Source organism: Miniopterus natalensis, chromosome 9 (genome assembly GCF_054644295.1).
Source record: "Miniopterus natalensis isolate mMinNat1 chromosome 9, mMinNat1.hap1, whole genome shotgun sequence".
NCBI classification, from domain to species: Eukaryota; Metazoa; Chordata; class Mammalia; order Chiroptera; family Miniopteridae; genus Miniopterus; species Miniopterus natalensis.
In genome coordinates this window covers 17,754,834-17,780,780 of record NC_142089.1, presented here as the reverse complement: position 1 = coordinate 17,780,780, position 25,947 = coordinate 17,754,834, and the positions used below count along the sequence as shown (strand labels likewise).

The 25,947-nt window shown below is 42.9% G+C and overlaps 1 protein-coding gene across 1 annotated transcript in view; it reads left to right on the top strand.

Moving 5' to 3' along the window:
* The first annotated feature begins 13,258 nt into the window (after positions 1 to 13,258).
* The window catches only part of PTP4A2 (protein tyrosine phosphatase 4A2), a 29,393-nt gene continuing 16,704 nt past the window's right edge, over positions 13,259 to 25,947 (top strand). Inside the window, exon 1 of the mRNA XM_016217525.2 lies at positions 13,259 to 13,365. The gene's annotated coding sequence lies outside the window, so the exon portion shown is untranslated. The remainder of the gene's footprint in view (positions 13,366 to 25,947) is intronic.

Here is a 25,947-nt window from a genome sequence, read left to right as displayed (position 1 = left end):
GGGTGAGGAGATGCCTTTCATTCTTTTATTCAATATACATTTATTGAGGGTTCTATATGTGCACAGTGCTGTACTAGGCTCAGGGGATACAACAGTGAATCAGAGAGACAAGATCCTTGCTCTCTTGGAGCTTAAATTCCTGGAGTGTACCAACAGATGTTTCTTGAGCACCTACTGTATACAAAACACTGTGTTCCAACTCCAGTTCCCTTCTTCCCTTCTCCATATAAAGAGAGATATAAGATATGGCCTTTCCCTCTAGGATCTTACAATATACCAAAGCAAATAAAATCATGATAAATAACAAGAGCAAATGGTAAGTGCCCAGAGAGTTATACAAACAAGAAGGTGCTTTGAGAGAGAGGACTGGGCTGGTGAACACTACTGCTACCACTGCTGATGGCAATAATAATAAAAGCTAACATTCATTCAGTGCTTACTAGGTGCCAGGCACTATGCTGAGAGATTTCTGAGCAACATGTCCTTTAATCCCACTAATAACCCTATGAAGAAAGTACCCTATTTGACAGAGGAAGGAACAGGCTCAGAGAGGTGGAGTGACTTGCTTGATCAAGAACACACAGCTGGGGAGCTGTAGAGTCAGCACTTGAGCCCAGGTCTGTCTGACTTCAGAGCCCATAACTTTATTTTTTTTTAAATCCTCACCCGAGGATATTTTTTCCATTGCTTTTTCAGAGAGAGTAGAAGGGAGAGAAAGAGAGAGAGACACATCAATGTGAGAGAGACACATCGAGTGGTTGCCTCCCAGTCCTACCTCGACAGGGTGAGCCTGCAACTGAGGTACGTCCCCTTGGCCGGAATTGAACCTGGGACCCTTTGGTCCACGAGCCAATGCTCTAACCACTGAGAAAACCGACTAGGGCTAGAGCCCGTAACTTTAACTATTACATAGTCCTGGGCCTTTGTATAGACGGGCAGGAGGTGTTGGGTCAGGAAACATGGGCATGTGATATACCTGAGGGACAAGGAGACTGCAGGAACAGGCTTTGTTTTTCCCTCTACACAGACGGCTCTCTCTGCTTCTCCATACAAATGGCCGAAAGTGGCTGTCCCCAGCTTTGGGTCCAGTGCCTAAACCTGACTCCCTGATGCTGATTACAAACTGGCAGCCCTGTAGGCCAAATATGATGCACAAGATATTCTTAGCCTGTGGCATTTAAAAGAATGAATTAGTGCCCAATATTCAAAAACTGGGAAATTTCACACAAAAATCTGGAAAATCATAATATCTGTCAAGTCTGGACCTATATTCCCATGGCAACCATCTGCTAGAGCAGAGTAGCAGCTGCTACTTTTAGACAAGACACAGATTCTCCATTTGCTACAATTGCCCATTCCCCATTGTCTGTCATTGGGCTGTTTCACTCATTTTCATTACTGATGTGACCCTTGGGAGCATTTGAGTCAGAGTCACTATATCCCAGTTTCAGAGTTCCAGGAGATAGAATTCAGCCCCTCTTGGGTCAGATGTGCACCTCTGGTTCAAAACACAATGGTGATAGCAGCGCAGGCTTTGGTGAGGTCAATATGGGATCTAGAGACACTTCCTCAGCAAGGTTTGTGGTAACAGTGGGTTCTCAGGAAAAGGACTGTAGTTGGCCAGACACTCCAAGTCAAGTCTAGTAGAAAGGGGGAGAAGTTCAGGCCTAGAGCCCACTTTTAAGGTGTGTAATAATCTAGGCTTCAGGTCATGATGAAGGCCTGAACTGAAGCAGAAACAGTGGGGATGGAGGGGAAAGAAGGAGGTTTATAAGATGTTAAGAGCATGGTGACTTGTAGGCAGGGCAGGGAGGGGGCATCAGTGAGGTTTGAACCTCTGGCTTGTGCAACAAGGTAAAAGGTGTCATTCATCAAGATCAGAAACATAGGAGGAAGAGCAGGTTTGGGGGGAAGAGAAAGAGTTCACTTTAGGGCATGTTGAGCTTGTTGGGCTTGGGATCGGGCAAGTAGAGCTGCTTAGTAGGCAGGCGGCATTTAGGGGAAGATCTGTGCTGGAGATACGGTCTGGGAAGTCACCAGCAAAGAGGTGGATGTATCAATTAAACCTGGGAGGGGCCATAAAGAATAGGAAGGGAAGGGAAGGGAAGTAAGTGCAAAATCAAGGAGCAACATTTAAAGGATGGAGAGCAGCCAATACCAAAAAGTGCTGGTCGCAGAGGGAGAAGGACAGCCAGGGGGCTGTGGCTTTAGAACTCCAGGAAGGAGAGTTTAAAGAGAGTGGTCAATAGGTGTTTAGAGAGGACAAGAAGGAAAGGCCTGGAGACCGTCTTTTGGATTTGGCAATTAAGAGATCACTGATGAGTGTGATGGGAGTGGAGTGGTTGGGCAGAAGTTACAGGGGCTCAGAAATGAGTGGGCTGGGAAGATGGGAGACGGTGTCAATCTTCCCTAGGACTGGGGTGTGGAGGGACGGAGAGAGTTTGTCCAAGAGCAAAGAGTTCATGTCAAACAAGGTTCCATGGGAAGGCCTGGCTGCGAGTAGAGACCCAGGTATAGCTAATGTCTTGTTCTGTATACGGGGGGAGTCTAGGAAGGACTCAGCTGCCAGGTGCTGTCTTGTTTGTGCAACCAGAATGAAAGCTCATCCTAGGGGCCAGCAAAGGGAATTACCCTAAGAGGAGGCCCAGGCTTTGTGGTTGGGTTTCCCCCACTCTGCATCTAGTTTCCTTGATCCACTGATTATCTTGGGCGGGTTTTGCTGAATGACTCAGGAGCTTGAGCAACCTTTGCGTACTGGGTTTCAAAGCTCTGGGGGAGGGGAAGTCTGATTCTTTCTTGATAACCGAGAAACAGTCATTAGATATTGAAAGAAGGACAATTAGCCCCAGCTTTAGAAAAAAAAGGGGAGGGGTCCTCTAAGCACTAGAGAATTCTAGTACTTGGATCCAGGAGCTGATGCTGGGATGCTTTTCCTCTCTGCCTCCCCCTGAGTCTTAATAAAAATAACAATATCTAACAGTTACTGAGTGCTTTTATAATTGTCAGGCACTGTTCTGTGGGGCTTTATCTCTGACCTTGAGAACTCTAATCCCATTTGGCATGAGAAAGTTGAGAGTTAGAGGGATGACATGACTTCCAGTAGCTGGAAGAGCTGAGAATTGACTGCCACAAGCCTATGTTCTTTTTAAAATGTATTTATCGATCTCAGAAAGAGGAGGAAAGAACATGGATTTGTTGTTACACTTATTTATGCATTTATTGGTTGATTCTTGTATGTGCCCTGATTGGGGGCTCGAATCACAACCTTGGTGGATAGGGCAGTGCTCTAACCAACTGAGCTATCTAGCCAGGGCACAAACCCATGTTCTTTATCCTATGCAACACTACTCATCTCAGGATGTCTCTAGGTGACCCAGCAAGGCTGTGAGACTGATGAAGATCCCAGGCAAATGCTGAAAAACAAGGTTCTTAAAAGAACCTTCTCTCCAGCTAGGATTTCTACTGGGAAGGAAGGGACAGGATCCTCTGAGCTCCTAGTCACCTGAGACCCCTTCCGTGGCTCCCTCCTCTGAGCTTCTAACCTCAGCGATAAAGGGCCTATTCATTGGGCCTCCCAGAGCTGGGTCTGGAAGCTGGCCCTGGCATCAATCAGTCAGGGGTTAGTCCCTCCCTCCTTGAGCCTGCCTTCCCTGCCCCTCCTCCTGGACTCAACACCTGGTATCTCTTTCTTGTGTCCCTGAACCCAGAGTGTGTGAGGCCCAGGCAGGTACAGTATCACTTTCTCCCTAAACTGTCCCCAAAGCAGGGACAATTTGTTGTGCTGCCCACCCCCACTGTCAGTGTATACTTCCAAGGGTTCCTGTGGAATCCAATCTCCTGTAAACACCCAAAGAGGAGGAAGTGCGCCAAGCAGTGAGGCTGCGATTGCATCAGGGCTGACGCACTCCCATTGCCTTTTCCCCCATCTCAGTCTCCAGAGGAGCCCATGGGACCAGGACCAGGCCCTCTCCCCTTCATTCAGCCTAGGAGAGAGGCTAAGGTTAAGGCGCAAAAGTAATGTTTACAGAGTGCCAACCAGGCGCTATGTAACAGTAGTAATAATATCTGACTCAGGACAAATCAGGCACTGGATCAGCAGCTCTAATTCTGTAATAAAAAGCAGCTAGCATTTTACTCTATGCTGGTGCTATGTGGTTTACATGTATTATCTCATCTCATTCTAGCAACACTCCTAAGAGTTAGTATGACTATCGTTACCCTTTTACAGGTGAGGAAACTCAGACTCAGAAGGGTTAAAGTTTAGAATTATCCACTCAGTTGGGCATTGGAGAATCAGGTTTTGGATATGGGTCTGTCTGCTCTTTGCATCATTAATTAATGTAATTTCTCTCAACAAGGGTAATTATTAGCTTTGGTTTATAGATGGGGAAACTGAGGCTCAGGAAAGTGAATTGACTTGCCTGAGGTCAAAGTGCAAGTCTCGGTTCTTGTCACCCTTAATTCAATGCATTCATGCTGAACTATAGTGGGCCCAGGAGGAAGGAACCCTTGCTAGAGTGTCCTAAGATTGTCCTCAGTGCAGTGTGGGTTTCATATCATTTCTCCCCTCCCCTACCTCTACTCTAGGCAGTGATAGAATCGGCACCTGCCTCTGCGAAGTCACTTTTCCTATTGGTTTGTGGCCCTCTGCTGTCCCAGCCTTCCCTCTGCCCGCCAGCTCTCTGAGGGCCGACTCTGGCTGTTCAGCATCTGTCCCCACTCACTAGTGCCTGACCCAGAGGAGGGCTTGTTTGAATGAATACATGGATTCATCAGGGGCTGGGACTGGAACCTGGGTCTTTCGGGCTCTGCCAGAGCCATTTCCACCCCCTCACCTGCTTCAGGACCTTCTCACCCAGGGAGGCCTAGTTACACAAGGGGAGAAGCAAATGGCCGGGGCGGCAGACAAGCTGACTGCGAATCCTCTGCTCTCCGCCCCTTCTCTGTTTCAGGAGCCAGCGAGAAACGCGAAAGCTCCACCGCGCCGAACCGGCCTCAGCCCCCGAGCCCGGGAATGCCGCGGGCGAGGCGTCGCCATGGTGACGGCGGGGCCAGGTGCGGCGGCGAGCGCGGTGCCCGCAGGCCCGCCCGCCCGGTGCCCGTTCCAGGGCTTGCATTTTCTGGCTACAGGGGAACTCCATTTCATTTGTTCCTCTTCATGAGACATTACGGGAGACTTCGCTTTGCATTGCTTCCATTTTCTTATAAGTGAAAGCGGAGGGGGGAAAACCATCTTCCTTTCCCTCCGACCCACTCAGAGAAACACCGGAAAAACACCGGCGTTCCCACCAGAAGCGCCGCCGCCGCTGGCCATGAAACCCGGCATCACTGAAATCGCGCACTCTATTTTAAAGGTTTGTGAAAACTGCACCAAATTGATTTTTCCCATATCACTTCTCTCTGTTATTTCTGCGGTTTCTCTTCTTCACTGCTGCATTTCCCAGGGGCCGGAGAGCAAGTCTATATGGAAACTTGAGGTACTCTTATGTGGTTTGGGAACCAAAAATAAAAGTATTTGAGAGGGTACCAAATTGTTTTTCTTTCTTTTTCTTACACACATACATAGCTATTTATTTTTACCCAGGGTCTGTTGCAAAGGATTTGGCTTACAGACTCCAAACTCAATTTAGCTTCAGGCCTTAATCACTTCTGAGCAAAGACTCTTATGGCCACAGGGATGGAAAGAACTCTAGAAGTCACCTGGCTCAGAGGTCCTCTGACTTTTAGGCATCATCAGTAGTCAAAACTTCAAAAACTGAGGATGGGGCACCGAGATATGGTTGCCAGCTTTTAGTTTGGCCAAATGAGAACATTAAAGAGAAACAACTGTCATTTACAACCACAGCTTCATAAAAGGAAGGACATTTTAATACCCAAAAAAGAAGGAAGGGTATACTCTCAGAATGAAAGACTGCCCCTTAAACTGAATAAATTTAGCATATGAAAAGTCTCATCTGTAGCCTTATTTTTGTCCTTTCCCCATGCACTAGGACCGGTCTGAGGGTGAACATCTGAGAGCCACTGATTTGATTTACTGTTCCTACCAGCGTTTCTTGGAGTTGGTATCTTGGCCTCTGCTTGGATACCTCCAGTGGCTGGGGCGCTCGCTACCTTATCTCTCTGGATAATTCAAGCTGTGGCTTCTTTTTCATTGCCCCTCTCTTGCCTGCCCTCCTCCTCCAGGATGGTTAACGTCCCTTTTCTGTGCTCCCTCATCTCCCCTGCAGTGATCACTTCTGCAGTTCTTATTTCACAATGTTGTAATTGCCAGTTAACACACCCATCAACAATTAGACTCTCAACTTCTCGAGGGCAGGGTCTCCCTCTTTTCACTGTCAGATCCTTAGGCCCCATCACATAGTGGAAGCTCAGCAATAATTATTGACTGAAGGAATGAGCTTATATCCACCAGCCTAATGATGTCGTGAAATAACTGTCATAATAATCACAAAAATAACATTTAATTATTATGTACTGTATACCAAGCACTTTATGCGATTTTGATCAGGAACAGGCTTTTGTGTCAGGCCGTTTGGAATAAGATGCAAGTGGTAATTTATGAAGTGTATTATTTTAAAAGGAGCAGCTTACCTGGGGACGTAGCCTACAGAGTTCTCCTAAAAGGGTTCCAAGATGTATATGCAAAAATGTCCATTGTAGTACTGCTTGAAATAGCAAAATATTAGAAGCAATCCAAATATCTATCACTAGAGAACCTATTAAATAACTTATAGTTCAGCCATACCGTGTAGGCAGCCTTTAAAAGAACAAGGTAGCCCTGGCCTGGTGTCTCAGTTGGCTGGAGCTTCGTCCTGATCTCCCAGGGTTTTGGGTTTGATCCCTGGTCCGGGCACATGAAGGAAGAAACCAATGAGTGCATGGGTACGTGGAGCAACAAAGCAAATGTTTCTCTCTCTCCCTTCTTTTCTCTCTTAAAAAAAAAAAAAAAAATCAGTAAATTTAAGAGAAAAAGGAGAATAGGTAGGTACTGACATAGAAAACTGTCCAAGACATATTAAGAGAAACCCGTTTCTTTTAAACACACACACATGCACACATATATGAACACACAGAAAAAATATGAATGTACAGAGGAAAATCTGGAGGAACAATATAATACAAATTATTAATAGTGGTTCTTTGGATATTATTGTAAGGGACTTTTATTTTATTAAAAAAAATTATAAGAAGCTCATCGTATTAGCCCTGGGGGGTAGCTCAGTTGGTTAGAGCATTGTCCCAATACACCAAGGCTGAAGGTTCGATCTCCCGTCAGGTCACATACAAGAGTCAACCAATGAATATATAAATAAGTGGAACAACAAATCGGTATTTCTCTCTCCAAAATCAATCGATAAAAAAGCTCATCTTACTTTTTAACAGCTTTATTAAGGTATAACTTACATATAAAAGGCACGTATCATTTTTAAGTCTGGAGAGCAGGAAAAATTTTTTAAAGCACAACTAGAAGGAAAGCCTTCTTATATCGAAGCTAACCTAATCTTTTGTCCCTCTGCCTGCCTTCTGTTCCTTTTCCCACAATGGATTCTCCCACCCCTTCTCAATAGCTCTGCTTGGCCTGGAAAACTCTTTTGCTTTACCTGGGCCTATGAAAGGAGGGGTTGCACTAACTGATTTATGAAGTTCTTTTAGACATTAATTTGGGCAAGTTTGTAGTCCTGCTCTCCCTCCTACCAAACTCATTTTTAGGGAGTATCTGATCATCTTATTCTCATTACTTAAAAATGGCTGGTGAGGTTCAGTTTATTTTCTTTCTCTTGTGCTGTTTGCATTTGAACAAAAGATGAAATATTATTTGGCCTTAAACCAAGAAAGGAACCTTCAACTGTGCAGTTTATATGCACACAAGCTGAGGATGGGGTAGGTGATATGTTTTTCAGTATCCTTGAAAAACAGCACTATGTAGTCAAGTTAGAATCATTGGTGTGGAGATGGGTACTCGAGGTTACTACTAGGTAAAATGGGACCCACTGTGGAGGGAAAGTCAAGATTCTGGCCATAGCACCTGACAGAATTAAGACAACTGTGCACCTGCCAGGGAAGGAGTGCTCTCAATTTCACAATGTGACCTTGATTGCCCCATTTAACCCGGTCCTTTGATGTCTCGGTGTGTAGAAACATTATCACAGGCAGAAAGCATATATTAAACATTTATACACAAACAGATCATCTAAGTCACTCTGAAACAGGTTGCCATAATGAAAAGAGCTTACACTGTTAAACCAACAGAGTGTAGGTAGATTGTAACCACATTCTCATTTGAGAAGCAGAGGGCACAATGGTTGAAGGTATGTGGGGGGCCCTGGACAAATACTCCCTGGGTTCAAATCCTGCCTCTATCAGGGTAACCTTGGTCAAGTTCACTTAACTGGCTCCGCTGTTATTCATTTGTTTTCCCATATGTAAAATGAGGATAATAAAAATTTCCACCTCCTAGGGTTGTGAAAATTATATTAATTAGTACAAAGTGCTTAGAACAGTGCTTGGCACGTAGTAAATGCTCAATAAATGTTAGCTTTGAACATCATTACCTCCTAATTCCTTCGTTGTGTAGGGAGATTTGCTGCTTCACTTCCAACAGCTTTTGTTTCCGTTATTAATAAATTCTTTGATATTTCCCAACTTCCAGACGGGGAAACTAAGTCTGGAGGTATCGCACAATGCTGTGAACGGAACTCAGAAGGCAGGGCAGCGGAGCGGCAGAGGTTAAAGTACTGATGTGGAGTCCGCTGCTGATTCTCAGCGCAGCCCAAGGCAGATCCCCGCACTCACCGGGCCTCAGTTGCCTTATCTTTAGGGAGATAAAACAGGAAGTTGAGCCCTGTTTCTTAAATTTTCCCTTTCCCTAGCTCCTAGTTCCTGAGGTCGTTTCCTTTTAGGATTTCTGGCTGAAATCCAGTTACACCTGACGCAGGCGGCGGTGGGATCCTAATACTGTAGCTGATTGGCCGTGGGAAGCATCTCGAAAGAGGTCGCGGCCTTGCGAGTGCACTCAGGCCCAAGCGAGATTCAGCCGCAGCTTTCCAGCTCCCGCCCGCGGCCCCACCCCCGGGGCGAGCGTGGCGTCTCCGGGAATGCACAGCTCCTCTCCCTCCCCGCTGGGCTCCCCACAACTGCTTGCAGGGAGGCAGCTGGACGCAGACTGCCTGGGTGTGTGCACGACTCCCAGGGGCTTCCCGCAGAAGCTGATTGGCAAGGGGGCCTTCCTGCAGCCGGCGGTAACCGGCTCCCTGCCCCCTCCGCCTCCACCCTGTAAAAGAGGGCTGTAAAATTCCGGAAGAGAGATTAGAGGCAGGGGATGGGTGGGGCGGTGAATCAGTACATTCCTTCCTCCCCCTGCCTCCTCCTCTCCCGCTATCACGTTGGGAGGGTTGGGTCCGCTCATGGCCTTCTCTTGACCACTCCACTGACAGGGTCCAGGAAAGCCAAGTGCTGCTGGGCCGGATCCTTGCAGGACCCTCCCAAGCTCAGCTGAACTTTGTGGAGCCTGGGTCGCTTATTTTGCAGCTCATGACCCCATTCGGTTTCTGGTTAGGGAATTTTGGTCCTTTACTTGAGAGTGGATCCCGCTTATTGAGCAAGCCCCTACTGTGAGGCAAGGCCTATGCTGGGTCAGTCAGTCTTATCTTCCTAAAACGTTGCAAGAAAGGCATACCTTGTCTCAAGTTAGAGGCAAGAAATCTGAAAGCTGAGAGATGTTAGGTAACTCGCCCAAGGACACAGAGTAGCGGAGCCAGGGCTAATCCCAGCTCTAATGCTTCCATTAATTTCCCACCACACCCTGTGGCTTCGGATAGGACACTGATAAACAACACCTGTTAGGGGTAGGGAAGTAACATAAGGACCACCTCCCACTGTGTTAGGTACTTTAAATATATTGTCTTTAATGATTTAATTTTTTCACAACACCCCCTGAGATAGATGTGATCACCATGCCCATTTACACATGAGGAAACTTTAGAAGTCTGGAATTTAAGGGGCAGACCTGGGGTTCCTGTGGACTCACCGTACAAATTGCAGTTAATGTTTGTATAGTGTTTGACAGTTTATAAAGCACTTTGAAGATCTTAATTTCAGAGCAATCCTATTTCACAGATGAGGTTCATTCATGAAGTTAAGCCCTGTCCGAGGTCACAAAGCTAATAGTAAGTAGTAGACCCTAAAATTTTGAAATAAACTCTGTAGAACCAGTAGTAAGTAGCAAAGCTCATTCCATTTATTCATTCCACAGTGCCAAGTACCATTCTAATAATTGTATTAATAGCTAACATTTATTGAACATTTACTCTGTGTCCAGTATGGTGCTACCTGAGTTATATACACGAACTCCTGTAATGCTGAAAACTACCTTATGAGCTGAGTATTTTTACCTTTTCCAGTTTACAGATGGGGAAATTAAAACTGGATTAAGTAACTTCCGAAAGTTACACAGCAACTAAATGTCAATGTGAGGATGCCAGATGAAACAGCCTGGAGTCCCATGGTATGAACAAAGCACCTGGGTTGTGTCCCCACTTCTGTCTCAAACCACTTCTCCCAGGATTTTAGTTTCTTTGTCACGCCCCCCCCCCCCCCATTACTTCTTTCTCTAACCCCTGTGTGTGGCAGGCCCACACAGCTCCTGCTTTCAAGGAGCTAAGGCTTCGTTCTATAAAATCAGTCAGGAATACTGCCAGCTTTGCCTCACATGGCCACTGGGAGGATTAATAAGCTAATGGCACTTGGAATGCTTCAGCAAAGGCAGTGGGCACTTGCTATGTGTAAAACTCACTACCAAGGGTGGTTCACGATGTAATTAGGCACCTGCAGCCCAGTTCCTGACCTGTTTGAGGTGCACAGTCTTCCTTGGAAACCATTTGGATGAGGTCATTCATGCCAGGGGTTAGAGCATTTCCTTGCTGTCCTAGGGTGTGGGGAGTTGGTGGTGCCATGGTCTTAGGCCTTTTGCTCTCAGTGGGGAATATTTCCAACTTCTCAAAAGGGATTCTAGGTGATTCTGAGGGACACCAGTTATTGACTGGAGTCAGAGACTAACATCATGCTTATTTGGGCTTTAGAGGCAGAATGAATCCTGTTTCTGTCTTTCTCTAAGCCTCCAATCCCTTTTAAAATGAGGATAATAATACCTTCTTCATAGGGTTATTTTGAAGCATAAACTTGATAATGTATATTAAAACACCTTGCCCAGGGCTTAGAATAGATGCTTCATAAATGGTAGCCATTATTGTTACCCTTACGTTGTTATTATATTATTTACTGGCATTTTAGGGCCAGGCTGAGAGCTAGGTGGAGGGAAGAATCAGCCATTCGTTCAATGGCCTACTAGACTGTCCCAAGTAGGTCAGTTTAGGGGAGAATCATGAAAACAGGTGTTTATAAAATAATGTGATAAATGCTATGATAGGGGATTGCATAAGGTGTTTTGAGACTTGAATAGAAGAATGACTTGAATAATAACCAAGAGACTCAGCAGAAGTTTTGCAGAGGAGATAGTTGTGTTTCAAGTCTGTGCTTGGAGGAAGTGGAAAATGCTGCCTGCTGGAGGCAGGTAGGGTGCAAGTGGCAGCTGAGCCTGTGCTCCTCGCCCAAGGGTGGTGAATCTGATCTTCAGTCCCTCTTGCTTCAAGGCCTCTCAAATCCCACACGGCCCTGCCAGCCAGCCTTGCCCTGGAATACTCCCTCCTAGGCCACCTGCTGGTGGTGAATATCCTGGGTTCCTTGTGTGGCTTGATGTGGCTGAGTCTTAAGACCTTTCTTTTGACTGCTAAGCTCTAATGGATGCCTTCTGGTCAGGAACAATGCCCCTGCCTCCTGCGGAAGGCTCATGATGACTACTGACCATATTCCTCCCCACAGGGCACGATGAACAGGTGTGTGGTGGTAAGGAGTTCGGGGGAGAGGCAGCCCAAGGGGCGCAGTAGTCCCTTCTATCTAGGTGCTAGTTTTGGGCAGGGAAGACTTCCCAGAGTGGATAGGAAAGACAGGGCACCCCCACTCCCCCCAAGGCTTATGAGTAAGCCTCCTGTCTTTGTCCCAAGCCAGCCTCCAGTGCCTCTTCTGGCTGCCACCTGGCAGTAGCCCAGACCAGTCTCCCAACTCACCGGTGACCATATTTTCCATAGTCTGACAAAGAATTAAAGAATTTCTGGCCGCCTTTCAAATACAGGAGAGAATGGTTTAATATCGAGGATAACCAATCCCTGTCGGTAAAGGGGACATTAAGTTTGAAACCTTGAAATTAAGGGTCTCCTCTTCATCAGGCATTTTTTTCAGTTATATCATTGATGCGTGAAAAGAGCCCCATGAGGTAGCTGTTAACTATTTCCCGTTAATATTTGAGAATACTCAGAGAGAGGAAATAACTTGCCCAAGATGCTACATCCCGGAAGTTTGAATTTTGGTCGGTCAGGGGGGGTTCATAGGTCTGGGCGTGTGTGGCGGCAAGGATGTGGGGGGAGGTGCAGAAACATCCTTTGCAATTGCAGACGCACACGCCATTTATTTGGGGCCCGGAGGAAGGGCAGCCAAGAACAGAGCTGTCCCGGTTCTCACTTCTGAGTTGGAAATCCCCAAGCAAAGGGCTCGGTCGCTGCCCCGTCCCAACAGGATCCGGCCCCAGGCCCCACCGCCCGAGATGCTGGCAAAAGCCCTTCGACCTTGCAGGTCACACAGCGGCCTTCGGCCCTCGCCCAGCCCAGGTGCGGATGGGAGAACCTGGGCGTGGGCGAACGACTCGCTAGGCCTCCTTCTACTCCCGCCCTGGTCACATGGACGCGCTTCCGCGGAACAGAGGCCGTGGAGGAGCGGGCGAGGCGCCGAGGGCAGTGGGTCAGCGCCCGGCGGGGCAGGGGGCGGGCCCAACCGCCCCGCGAGCCCGCAGGCCAACCAGTCAGCGGGTGCGGTGGGCGGGCCGACGGGCGCGCGCCGCGCCCTGCAGCGCCCCCTGAGGGGCGGCGGCGGGAGCTGGTTCCGGCTGCGCGCGCAGCGGTGGTGGCGGAGGCGCGATCGTCGGGCTGTAACCGTCGTCCGTCCGGTAGCGGCTGGAGCGGCAGCGGCGGCCGGGCACGGCGCTGGGCGACGCCACAGGGCAGCGGCGGCAGCGGGGGCAGCGGCGGCAGCAGGAGACGCAGCAGCGGCCGCAGCAGCAGCAGCAAGACGGACTCGTGGACACGCGCCGCCGCCGCCAGGCCGGGCCGGGTGTCGCGCGCCGAGGCTGGGGGGGAGTCGTCGCCGCCGCCGCCACCGCTACCGCCGCCGCCGCCGCCGCCGAGGTGACTGAGGAGAGAGGCGCCTCCTCGCTCCCGCCGCCGCCGGACGTCAATGCCCAGTCCCCAGCTCGCCAGCGTGAGTGCGCTGCTCCCGGGCGGCCCCCGCGCCGGCCCCCGGGGCCTCGGGGAAGGGGAGGGCGGGAGGCGCCGCAGCCATTAATGCAGGCCCGAGACACGTCCCCGGAAGGAGGGCCGGGCCGGGGCCCGGGGAGGGGGGAGCGCGGCCGGGAAGCGTGGAGGAGGAGGGTGGGTGAGGAAGGGGGAATCGAGTGTGTAAGAATGTTGTGGAGTGTGGGCGGGGGAAAATGTGCGTGTGTGAAGGGGGTGAAGAGTGAGTTGGGGAGAGCGCTGAGTGTGCATGCGGGGGTGAGGGAAGGGAGAGTGTGGGGTGAGAAAGTGTGGATGGGGCTAGTTGGGGGCAGTACGGAGGGGAGTGTGTGTAGGAGTGTGGGGTGAGTGTACAGGAGAGTGTGTGCGGGGGGACGGTATCTGTGGCTGGTGTGGGGAGAATACGAGTGTAGGAGGAGAGTGACTGTGGGGGCAGCGTGTGGGAATGAGTGAGTGAGTGTGGGGAGAATATGAGTGCGGTGTGAGAGGTCGGGGAGGTGGTGAATGGCAGGGGAGGGAGTGTGGAAGGGTGTGCCGGCGTCTGTCCAGAGTGTGAGCAGGCATCCTGGAGGCTCTCCTTGATCGTGGTGTATGGCGATAGTGAATCCTGGTGTCCTGAGTTAGGGAGTTCTTTCCAGGAGCGTCTTGTCCTTGGGTTCAAGTATGAGGAAAGGGTATAGTAGTATATTCCCTTGGCACTGTCATCTTCTGGTTCTGGGATTTTTAAAAGAATGTTTTTTGCCCCCCCCCCCCCGTAACTCCCCCTTTCATGCCATCTACATAAATTTCTAAATTTGTCCAGGATATGGTTGTCATCTCATTTTAGTCTGGTGATGTGAGAGCTAACTAAAACTTGTCTATTGCCCAGGATTCTAGGCTTTTGCCTTTAGAGTGTTCAGAAGCATAGACTCTTGTAAAGTACTGCTAGCTTTTCAGGGGAGGTGAAAGGTATTTTATTTTTAGGTAAATTGAAGTCATATTTTTAGATTGTGGCTCTTTCCTAATCCTCTAGAGAAAAGCTCTTAAGAAATAATGCTGCTGCTGATGATATGATGCAATGATGATGGAGACTAACCATAGGCTAGTTTATTATTTTCTGGAATTTGTCAAGAGACATATAAAGTGTCTAGCAGTTCTAGCATCACTGTAGGCATTCAGCAAATGCTTGTTTGTTTGGAGTCACCAAAGGACAACCACTGCTGGATTAGAATGTGGTAGTTATTCGATACCATGCTTTATATTACAGAGTAGTTCCAGACAGGAAGTGAGTGAAGTTATGCTTCCTTCAGTGTGCAAAAATAAATTAAGGCTATAGAAGGACACTTTATTAAGGCTTCAGACTCACTTGCCAATATACCATTGTGTTGGTGAAAATGATGAGAAGTTGCTTGTCAGTATTCTGAATTTGACATTTTTAAAGTTGTTTCATACTATATTGTGAATAAACTAATCACTTTTTATAAATGAAGTGTCTTCATGAACTTTTCCCAGATTCTTGTATTGTAGAAGGTAGGGGTTCTTGATAAAGAGTACCTTCATACGGATTTTACACCTTAACAATGGGACTTTTCTTAGAAGTTGGGAGTTTTTCAATATGATAAGCAAAGAGTAGGGTGGCCCTTTTGATAGTAGACATAATAGAATCACAGGCAAAAGCAGTGATGTGTCAGAAATTATATTTTTCTTAGAGCATTCTTTTTCTCAACCATTGGCATGCCCTCTGTTTTTGAAAATAGTAAATGGTATTGTTACTATTCAGTGGGGAACTGGATTAATTACTATTAAGTGCCTACTATGCACCAGGTGCTTTTTATACTCATTTAATTATCACAGCTATTAAAAGGTGGCAAGTGTCTCCATTTGTATTTATTTGGCACATACTGAGTGGCTTCTATTTGCCAGGCACTAGGGATGAGCCCTCATTGACTTATAGTGATGAAGAGACTCAAAGAGGTTAAGTGGCTTGTCCCAGGTCACAATATAATAGTAGCTGGAGCTGGATTAAAAACCCAGGTCTTTCTGACTCCAAAGTCCTTGATTTGTCCACTACATGATTACTATCTTCACACTGTCTCACTTTGGGGTAAAATACTCCATATAGTGACCTGTCAGCTTGTACAGGGAGAGATGTTGAAGTTAAAGCAGAAGACTAAATGGCTGGAGGCAAGGGGATCATTTAGGAGATGCTGACTTGAGGCTCTTCCAGACCTAAGCAAGGGCTTTATGTGGGTGGAGATTCTGCCTTGAAATTCTCCTGGGGCCCCAGGATGTGTGCTTTGAGACAGAGTTTTTATGAGGCACCTGGGATATGTCTGGGAGAGGAAAGTCTGATTAAAGAAACTCAGCAGACTTTTATGTTTTTGTTTGTTTTTTTATTTTGGAGGAAAGAGGAAGAGTGTATTTATTGGGGCTAAGAGTCAACTAGAAGTTGTCACTTCTTTGTGAAAGTCTTTGTTCAGCTGTGTGGGATATTTCCTCAGGAGACTGTGAACATGAAGTGAAAAAATATATATGAAAGCATTTTGTTAATTATAAATTGAAATACAGATTCAAAGTATTATTACCATTAAGACTTCTTTACTAAGGCAACAATTGAATTGTTACATTTAGTACCTGGAAAAGGCTAGCAGTTTAGAACACCTGTATAAATGAGAAATTGTTTAGAACTGCTGAATCTGGTATCTTCTGACTCAGAATAGCAAAAGTCAAACCACTCCCTCCATGAGTCAGTCAAGTAATATTTAATTTGAACGAACCAAATATATAGGCAGAAAACATTTGCAACATCATCGGACTTTGGTGGCACTAGGGAAGAGTAAATGTTTGAGTGCTTTTGCACATAATTTTCTTAGAAGGTCAGAAAGCCTCATATTTATATTTTATTTTAAAAGACATTTGTGTGTACAAGGTAAAAACGATTTATGTTTTTTAAGAATTAATTTTTTACTCATTCTGTCTTTCAAAGGTAGCATTTCTGTATGCAGTAGTTACAAAACACTGATTTTGAGGCACAAAATTGAAATTTAGTGGAGATTTATTTTACAAGGTTTGACTGTACTTTTTTTGTTGGAAGGTATGATTGGTAACCAGTGAAGCCTCTAGAAAAAGCATTTATAAATAAGATGCAGAGGAACAGTACATAAATTTTTAGCTGTTGCTCTTGGAAGAGTGAAACCTAAGTTAGGTTGATTTCTTTCAGTGCTATCCCATTAGCTATACTACTCATAGAAGTTAGGGATCTTTAAAATTTTTGAGCAACTTGAAATCAGGATCCGTAGTTTAACATGGTAGACTTAGTTATACTTATTGAGAAGGGTAGTGGTAGAGTTCTTGAGGTCCTGACTACTTGTGAAGTCCAACATGTTTAGGTTTCAGTATTCCCTTCTTGAGATCATTTCCTTTGTGCTGAATCACAAATTATCTCCTTTATAAATTCATAATAATCCTGTAAGTTGCATTCTTTCAGTTTTACCGATAAGGAAGTTGATTTATAGGTCAGTTGTTGATCCAGTTTAACAAGTATCAGTGAACAAATGGTAGTGGATAAAATAAATTTCCCCTTGGGGCTTAAAGTACATAAATCTCTGGCTAAACTTTTTTCTTCTAGTTAACTTTAGTCAGCTTATAGGAAGCTATGTAGGAGTGAAGTAGATGTTAAGGAAGTCGGCCTTTTTTTTTTTTTTTAAAGGGTATTTCAGGTACTTGCATACATTTTTTGCTCTTTTGGGGATGTTACTGCGTTGAGATTTTTCTCAATACACTAGTTGGGTTACATAGAAACTGATGATTCTCTAAGTTTAAAAAGTAAGAGTTATAGTTCAGATAATTTTGTACCTTACGTTTGTTAAATGAACAGTGGATGCCACCAGTTATAATTACTTTGGGAAGTGGTGATTTGAGTCTATTAATCTGGAATATGAGAAGAGCCTTTTATCCATTTTCAGCTTCAGAACTAGCATATGTATAGAGGTGTCTATTAGCTTTTTCCGTTTATCCTTTGTTTTATTTACTGAACCACGTTCTCAATCTCCTTTGACTTCCTGGCTACTGTAGGGACTTGAAGCCTTACTGGATTGCTTGGTGTAGAGTTCAAGTGGTTATTGTATGTAAATCTGTTGCTCCTTAGAGTAGTAGAGGTCTTTGCTTTACCAGAAACTGTCACTACTATTAGCACCTCCAGGAAAGAAGCTTTACCGAACTGCAGGCTTTGTCTACTTTGCACAGTTACTCTGTGGTTACCAGGACCCAGGTGAGAAAATGACTCTTCTCCTGCATGTCTTAGGTGGTTTTCCCTGCACTATCTGTTCAATCAGTATAGATTTACGGGCACAAAATCTTTCCCAGAAAAATGACTATGAGGAGCTGACACATTATACCAATAGTTTTTATGTGACTTTAATACAAATAGTTTTTGTTTGCCTGAACGGATTTCTGTTCCATAGGTTCTTGTAACACAGCATCCACTCTAGTGTAAGTGGCCTAGAAATGAAATTTCATCATTTGAATATAAATTTACATTGCATAGCATTGCTGTTTTCAACTGTAGAGAATTTTGAGATTAAGCTTTTCTTTGACCCTTTTTATGCTAGTTGAGCCTGTTTTGAAAAAATATTTTGACCATTAGAACAGTCTTTACCTTTAGAGAATTGGTGTATTTAATTCCTTTCATAGTATTTTTGGGTTGAAATTTCATTCTTCTCAGAAAATGTTAATTCTTTTGGCATAAAATACACACATGATATATTTGCTTTAGCAGATCAGATAAATTACTTTATATTTTTATTTCTGCAGTGGTCAAAAATGTTGGCTCTGTACTAATGTATCATTTGACAAGAATTCAAATTTACAGTCAGGTCTGCTTTCTTCTAGTTGTCCTTTAGTTTTAGTTGAGATTTAAGCATAACTTTTTTGGGTACCCTTTTATAGGAAATACTCACTAGGTTGTATCACCACAGTATTTGTAAGTTGTATTTATATACATATGTTGATATTTACTGTTTTTAGTAGCAAAATAAATTGATGTTTTCTGCTTCCCATTATTGGTGAAAAGCATATCATGAGGGAACAGAGTGACTGGTTAGTGCAGAAGGATATGAGTCATCATCAGGATTTGTCAGCAAATTGGGAAGGATATGATAGAGAAACAATAGATTCTAGTGACATTCTTCTTTCCGCATGTGTGGTTGCAAGCAAGTTTCCTTTTGGTGATTGGTTTAAATGCAAATAATTTAGATCTTTCTAGATAAAAAACACTTCAAATTTAAGTCATAGACTATACTCTGAATTGTTTTTCTAGTGAGATGAAATCTTCATTTGGAGGTCATCTGCAAGTAGAATTTAGTTAAAGTCATTTGTTCATAAGGAAAAAGAATTTATCAGGTAGGATTTAGTAAGTTGAGAGACTTTTTGTGAAGCTTGTTGGTAATTGTGGAGTTGCTCAGTAGATCAGAAATGCCCACCAATATGACAATATAGTTGACCCCTGAACAGCATGGGTTCAAACTGCCCAAATCCACTTATACATGGACTTTAAAAAATAAATGACTTGCCCTGGCTGGGTGGCTCAGTTGGTTGGAACATTTTCCCATACACCAAGAGGTTGTGGGTTTGATTCCCTTTCACAGTGCATACCTAGGTTGTGGGTTTGATCCCTGGTCAGGGCACATATGGGAGGCAGCCAGTCAATGTTTCTTTTTCACATCAATGTTTCTCTCCCTCTTCCTCTCTCTCTAAAAAATCAATTAAAAAACATATCCTCGGGTGAATATTAAAAAACAACAATAATAAATGTAAATGAATGAATGAATGCCTTGCCCAGCTGGTGTGGCTCAGTGGTTGAGCATCTACCTAGGATCCAAAAGGTCACGGGTTGATTCCAGTCAGGGCATGTGCCTGGGTTGTGGGGCTCAATTCCCCAGTAGGGGGCATGCAGGAGGCAGCTGATAGATGATGTTTCACTCTCATCGATGTTTCTCTCTATCTCTTTCCTTTCCTCTCTCTCTAAAAATCAATAAAAACCATTAAAAAAAAAGCCTCTGCTGTTTTTGATGCATGGTTGGGAGTCTGCAGATGCAGAGGGCTGACTGTACGTGTTGATCTTACACCATGTTGAAAAGGGGACTTGGTCATCCGAGGATTTTGGTATCTGTGGGGTACGGAGGGGCAACTTAAGTTTTTTGGGAGCCAAAAGTTATACATGGATTTTCAACTGTGTGTGTGTGGGCAGGGGTTAGGCACCCCTAATCCCCAAGTTGTTCAAGAGTCAGCTATATTTGCTTTCTCTCAGGGAGCAAAGAGTTGCTTCCTGACTACTACTCTGCTTTTAAATTCCTAAGAGCTTTTATTATATTTGAATTGATCTGAAAGTCTCAGCATGGTCAAGTCCTTACCAGATATATTTAATCACAGACTTGGGTCCTTTCCCAAGTTATGCTACCATGGCCCTTTGCTGTCTCTACCGGTCTTGTGATAAAAGTTTTACCTTTCCTCAGAAGTCTTAATTAATCCTACTTTATTCTACTCACACTTACTTTGTACCTTCAAAGTATGTGGTATCAGTATGAAATTTTAATGCCTATCATCAAATATTTTTGCCCACATTGATTGTTTTAGGATCTTGATTCTGGATGTTTGTATGGTATGCACACAGAACTCCACAAATATTTGTAAGATTGGATGTGCTGCATTTTAGTATCATTCAGAGGTGGTATGTTGCCTTTCATCTCAGTAAGTATGTGGAGGTAGAGGACAAAAAAGATTATTTTTTGCATTTAAAAAAAAATTTTGCATTCCTTAAGTGGGAAGAGAAGGAAGGGGAATCCATGTTGAAATTGAACTAAGCTAGTGAGTAAAGGATAATTATCCCTTGACACGGCATTATAGAGTATTTCACTATTTTTACTTCACATTCACATGTAATGTGAAACAACTGTATAGCTTTTTCTTAAACCATTATTTGATTATCCTATAGTAATTCCCTTTATTGTGACATTGTTTTTTTTGTTTTTTAATCCTCACCCAAGGATATTTTTCCCATTGCTTTTCAGAGAGTAGTAGGGAGGGAGAGGGAGAGGGAGAGAGAAACATAAATGTGAGAGAAAGATACTGATTCGTTGCCTCCCGCACGTACCCCGACCGGGCTGGGAATTGAGCCTGCAACTGAGGTACTTGCCCTTGGCTGGAGTCTGAACCAGAGACCCTTCAATCTACAGGCTGACGCTCTAACCACTGAGCCAAACCGGCTAGGGCCAACTGTATAGTTTTTAAAGATTGTGAATGTTGTGTTTTATGAAGATAAACATCAAGCTATTATTGGGCAAATCGTGAATAAACAGTATATTTTAAAAGGCCACCAGCAGCTTCAAATAGAATGATTTGGGGTCTTGCCTATTTATCTTGTACTAGACTCAGTACACAGAGAGATGGCTATGAAGTATAATGTGATTTAGAAGAAGTAAGTTTAGGAGAGGAAGTGAAGTGTAATTTACCCTGTTTTAGGGGGAACTTGAACCAAAATGCCCTAACAGCAGAAAAATTTCTGGGGCTCAAACAAAAGAATTTGTGCTGACAAGACGGTATTTGGAATGTTTTTTATTCCATATCCTGACATAGAGAGCTTCCTCCCCTCTTTTGGTGGTAAATACTTGAACAGGACCAATATATTTGACAAAATAGGGAAATGAAAGAATTAAGCTGACCCATTAACTGCTAAGTTCTGAAGCGTATTTTAAATAATGCTAACAATAGCCTGGAAGTTTCTGCTTTGCATGCTGCTCCTGTGCTGTAGGTTATTTTGAAAGGTGATTCAAATAACCTTTTCCCAAGTATCTATTTTTCAACCTCAGGGAACTTGCAGCTGTTATAGCCATTCAAAGTATCCTGATAGAGGTCAGAAAACATTTCAGAGTGGTGTTGACAGGGTAAATCCAGGTGTCCTTTTGAATTTTTTCCTACTGAATTTGCTTTATTACAGTTGCATTAAAAATTTTTTTGCATTGAAGTTTAGAACCTCAGATACAGTTTTTTATTAAAGAAGTCATTGAATCAGTGGTTCTTGGGTTAACGTATGTATAGCGATGTTAGAAACTAAATTAAGATGATTAAGACCTAAATTGTTCTCTAGGACAATTACTTAGCCTTTTGAGATTGAAGAGAGAAAGATGGAAGCAAAGAAGAAAAACAAACATTGGGATTTAATTTTATGGGAATGCAGCTGAGTTTGAGATAGTTCTTATTGTATAAAGGAGGCTTACCACAGTTAGGAAAAGAATGTGCTTAAACTTAGTAGGAAAGAGACTTGGGAGTCTTGAAATAACCAAAGTCTGGAGAGGATAGCCATGATACCTTTGCCTGGAAATGAAAGTATGAATGAATATAAACAATAGACCTAATTAACTTAATTTTTGAAAGATTCACTGAGAACAATAAGATTAATGCCCAGTATTAGAATTGTACTGTTGAGATTTTTAATGTTATTACTGGTATTCAAATAATCTTTTAGAAAAAGTAAAAATTGGCTCTTGTGCTGTTACCACCATTTAAATTTATTAATGAAAGGAAAAACAACAATTTGGACAAGAGATTTGGCTGGAGAATTGCTAATCTTGAACAGTGGAGTACAAAACTGAAAAGTGTTTTCAAATGTAGCATGAAAATATTTAATGCAGTTTTTGTCTTATTTGTAGAGGTAGGAATTACTAGAAAAGGACTACTTCTAATCACCAGGGTACATACAAACTTGAAAACCACTCCCTTTTCATTTGAGTGGGAACAGGGCCCACAGGACTTCAGTAAATAACTGTCACAGTTCTCAGAAGCAGGTGTGGTTGTTGGTTAATTGCTTTCCTTTCCTTTCTGAGTTGTTCTGAAATGTTAAGATATTTTCCCACCATCAAGGTCATAATTTCTTTTTATAGAACTGATTATTGATTTCTGTACTGGAACTTGATTCTCAAGTTCCCTCCTTAAATGAGGAAGTAGAAAAGTAGGAATAACCCAGGGAGTAACTGAAACTTTTTTTTTTTTTTAGCAGTAAAGAAGCATCTTGCTATTTTTAGCTTGTTTACAGATATTTTAGATCCTAATTTGTGTAGAATTTAATGGACACCTCTTTCCTTATCAGCTCCCTAGGACTGTAGTCAGTAGGGCAGGAGAACTAACATTAATTTGAATTGTCTCAGTTCAAGGACCCACATGTATTCAATTTTAGTTCGATAAATGCAGCAACAGAGGGATGAAGAAAGATACATAGCACAGAGAATAGAGCTCTTGATTCTACAGGGCTCTAATGAGTTGGGAGCAGGGTATGAAAGATGAGCAAAATTTCAGCTTGAAACCAGTTCACTCAGAAGATGAGTGTTTAATTAGCAAAGTTGAGTTCTCTTTAGTTTACAAGTCTTAAGATACTTTTTTCTCTCAAATCGTCATAATGCAGTAGATACAGTAATACTTCACAGAAGAATTTCCCTACTTTTCTTTCTTGATAGCTAGTGAAGATTTTATGGTCTGTTGTCTGAATAGTTTCTGAATGTTGTGAGGCATTTATGAGTTCTTAAGTTACTTAGAGCCTTAACTTTTTTTTTTAATTTTTTTTTTTAGACCCCATATCCAGCCTGTGGACAAATCCTTTTGGGTTCCACCTCAAAGTATATTTTTAAATTGATCTTTTTTTATATTCTGTATTTCTACTACCTTAGTCCAAGCCATCATTGTCTCTTTCCTGGATTATAGCAGTAGGCTCCTGTCTGATCTCTGTGCTTCCACCCTTACTACTCATATAATCTGTCTCCATATAGCAGCTAGAGTGAGCCTTTTAAGCATAAGTTGTCACTCTTGCTTGAAATCTCATTTTCTCAAAATAAAAGCCAAATATTGGCCTATAGGCTCTCTTTTTATTTCTCTGACCCTTTTTACTCCCTTGCCTTCTTTGTTCTGGTAGCACTGGCCCCCCTTGCTGTTATAAGGGCACTCCAAGCATGATCCCATCTCATAACCTTTGCAGCAGCCTAGAATGCTCCCTCAAATATCTGTTTGGCTCACACCCCCAGGTCTTGGATAAAATGTCACTTTTTTCAGTGAGGCCTTTCCTGATAGCCTTATTTAGAATTGGAGGCGCTGCGGATTCCCCTGCTTTGCATTTTTTCTCCATAGCAGTGGCATGTTTTGTCTTCTGCCTACAAAAATATAAGATCCATCCTAACAGGAGTTTTTGTTTATTTTGTTTACGGCTCTTGCTGCAACTATAAGAGTATGTGACACATAGTATAATGTCCAATAGACATTTAAATTAATAAATTATTTTTTTAAATGGTGGGTAAACAGCAAATTTTTATTGAGTGCTTTTAAAAAATTATTGTCTTTAGAGAGAGGAAGGGCAAGAGAAAGAGATAAACATCGATTTGTTGTTCCATTTATTTATGCATTCACCAGTTAATTTTTGTATGTGCCCTGACCAGGGATTGAGCCCATAGCCTTGGCGTATGGGGACGGCACTCTAACCAGCTGAGCTAGGGCTGAATTAATAAGTTCTTTTTAAATTTTTAATTTATTTTAAAAAATTTGTTTTTATTGATTTCAGAGAGGAAGGGAAAGATAGAAACATTGATGAGAGAGAAACATCGATCAGCTGCCTCCTGCACATCTCCTACTGGGGATTGAACCCGCTCGGGAATAAAACCCCAGAGACCTTTTGGTGCATGGGTTGACGCTCAGTCAGTGAGCAACAGTTGCCAGGCTGAATTAATAAGTTCTTAACTAGCCAAATTGCAAGGAAAAAATGTCTTAACTTCAGAGAATGAATTTTTTTACTGTTGACAGATTATTCATACTTTAAGGGAAGTGCAGGTGTCTTTGTTAAAGTGAAATAAATTTGTTTTAGGAAAAAATTGTTGCAAGGTTTTAGTCTTATATACAGTATTATGCTTTCATGTTGCCTGTTTGTAGAAACCAAGCTAACTCAAATTTGCATGACTTCCTGTAGAATTTCTGGTTAAGAAAAATAACAGTAAGTGTATGCTTATTTGTTTGTCAGACCTTTGCTTTTAGATTTTTTTTTCTTATATCTAGAATACTTTATTGTGCATTTATATTATAATGTACTGTTTTAATTTTGGCATAGCCCATCAAATTAGAGGGTTTACTGTATCATTTGCTTTAATTTGAAAATAGAAAGAGGCGATTTTTCAGTGGAAAGCTTGATGTGAGTGGATTGACAGGATTTTCAAAGGATGCCCAGTAAGTTTGGGTTACTTTAGGTGAGGCTGATATGTAAAGTTCCATCACGCCCTTGAATTCTGTATATTTATATTTGAACTTAGAATTACAGTTGCCAAAGCAGGACCTGAATTTTTTAATAATTTAGTATCTTTAACAAAAAACACTGTCTTTCTAGAATCATATATAGGTATAGGCCTGCCTGGAACAGAGGGGCTAGCCCTCTTGTGGCTCTTTGTAATCCCATGGTTATAGCACTGTTAAGAATGTAATTAGATTGTACCTCATTATAGGTTCTTTATCATCCTAGAATTAAAAAAAGATAACATATGTACATGGAAAAAAATCGAAACAGTTCAAAAAGTATATATTATGATAAGGTAAATCATGCTCCTGGCTTTTAGCTCCCAGGCAACCACTGTTACCTCTTATCTTTATAATTTTCCAGATAGTTTGTGGATATGAAAGCATATATAGGACTCACAAATATTTCTATACACACTGTTACATACCTTGCTCTTTTCACTTAGTAGTGTTTCTTAGCCATCTTTCTTATTCCAGAAATATTTGAATAAAATTGTAGTACAGTTATGAAGTCACATCCAGTCCACTGAATATATTCAAGGTATTAATAAAAATACCTTTACTCACTATCTTAATAAAGTATTTGGTTCTTATAGGCTAGACTAGTTGTCATATTCATATTTGCGCAGCTAGTCAAACAGCGTGTAAGTTAATCTATAAATTATAGTAGTGTGGCTTCAGTCCTTTTTGGTCTGAAGTCTAAGTATCAAAATTGTGAATGTTTTATTTTTTAAATGCCATAGTACTTGAGTCCTAGACAAGACTGGTTAACCAATTTAAGGCAAGATATTGAAACTTTTATTCAACTTAATTTGAAAAGATAAAATACTTTATCAAAGATCATACATGCCTTAACATTTAGATACCTATTGATTCTTATAAAAGCAGTAATAAAAATGTCAGTGTCAGTTCTACATTGGGTTCTTCAGTAGAGAAGACAGTAGGTTCTGGGAGTAGACCATTATTTTCAAATCCCAAAACACTCCAAGAGGAAAGAATTCTTCAGGTGCAGGACTTAACGTATAGCATAATTATTTTTACTTGATAATTAGCCATCTTTCCATAACAGTTCATATAAATCTGTTTTATTCTTTTTGACCTCTGCATAGTTTTCCATTTTACAAATGTGCCATAATTAAATAATGGATATTGTATTACAATAAAACCTCGATATAACAGACTAATTTGGGTGAGCGGGTGTCCCTTAAAGCTAAAAGTGTGTTATATAATAAAGTAGGTTTTCCGAATGCGCTTG